This window comes from Limulus polyphemus, unplaced genomic scaffold (genome assembly GCF_000517525.1).
Source record: "Limulus polyphemus unplaced genomic scaffold, Limulus_polyphemus-2.1.2 Scaffold191, whole genome shotgun sequence".
NCBI classification, from domain to species: Eukaryota; Metazoa; Arthropoda; class Merostomata; order Xiphosura; family Limulidae; genus Limulus; species Limulus polyphemus.
This window is the reverse complement of record NW_013665801.1, coordinates 884860-886666: the sequence shown is the minus strand read 5'-3', so window position 1 is coordinate 886666 and position 1807 is coordinate 884860.

Genomic DNA, 1807 nt, shown 5'->3' with positions numbered 1-1807 from the left:
TCTATAAAAAAAAAGAAGCCCCCCAGTGGCACAGCGTTATGTCTGCGGACTTAGAACGCTAGAATCCGGGTTTCGATATCCGTGGCGGGCAGAGCGCAGATAGCCCATTGTGTAGCTTTGTGCTTAATTACAAAACAAACAAACTATAAAAAATTATCAATAAATAAATAGAGATTAATTTAAAATGAAAGGAGTACTCGAAATAATTTTAAACATTGTGGTAAATATTTGGGTAAGGCTCAGATCAATTTAGCACTGAATCTAATCATCACCCAACTATGCTACTGAAAATAACGGCCATGAGTTTATTGTGTTTGTTTTAGGCCTTATGCAGTCTGAAGATAGCTATTACGATAGATGTTTACACAATAACAAAGATAGACTCAATTCTCTATTTTGTTAGTTTCTTCTTCTGTAAAGGTTGGGTAATACGAAATACATCAGAAGTTGATGTGCGGTGTACCAATGACGTCAGTAACCTAAACTATCCGCGGGAAAATAACAACCTGACGTTCTACACCAAATACATCAAGTGACAAAAACTGCATTAAACTATTGCTGACAAATCAATGAGAAATATTTTTCTTACCGCTGAAACAGTATTGGTGGAGAGAACAAACGAAAATACAAAATTTTAAAAAAAATGAAAGTTTGCTCTTAGTAAGCGATTAAGAGGCGGAATGAAAAACGTTTTACCATTCGGGAGACAAGTTTCGAGGTAAAAAAAAAAAGCTATGAATGATGAAAGTGAGCATCGTTGTAGGTATTACACATGTATTTGAACAATGTTTTTTAAACGACCGTTTCTTTCATTACATTTTTTTTATTTACAGATAAATTTGATCATTAATCTTTGGTTTAAATCAATTCTCCCCTAATAATTAGATTTTTAACATTTTCTGTTTGTTTGTTGTTAAGTGCAAAGCTACATAATGAGTATTTGTTCTCTGCGGACATCGAAACCCGATTTCTAACGTTATAATCTCTCAGACTCAACGATGAGCCACCGGGGAGCGACATTTTCTTTGCGTTTTCATTGATATTTCAAAACGTGCAATAAGATTTGTCATCATAAACGTAGTGTTTGAATAAAATAATGACGGTAAGATTTTGACAATTGGATATTAATCGTTACTGAATGTTGGTAAGCCCATAGCTAGACCTCTCTGTTATTGGTTGTATTTATCTCCAAGTTAACACATGAAGGCTGCAAGTTCCAATATTGTGAAGATTGTCGTTTGGGTACGTTCATAGAGTGTTCTAATATTTTTAAACTGTTAACGGAGTTCTTGTGTTTGAAAGGTACGGACGTAACTTCGAGCCTACCAGAGTAATAAAATATAATTTTGACAATCAAAATAAAGGCGGCAGTCCAGAAAGTCACGTAATGCAATATAATATTTTAATACCAACCCTCCAGCTGAATATATAAAAAAAATATCCTCAGTAACTTAAAAATAAACAATTCTACCAGATGACAAAGGTAATGCCACTGTAATCATGAACAGAGAAGAACCACCAATTTCCAAAGAAATATTGAATATGGTCACTACACGAAGATCAAGTCTAACATAACAGCTAATACAGAGAAAAAATAAAATATCCATTCCTCAATAAAATTTAGAAAGAATTTAGAACACTGGAATGAAGAGCAGTGAAACTGCATTCAATACACCATAACATTACCACACACATATATGTGGTCTACCTAAAATTCACAAGTAAGACTGCCCTCTTCGTTACATAGCTAACAGCAGCTAGATACATTGTACATACAATGTTTGTTTTTTTTTTTTTCAATTTCGCG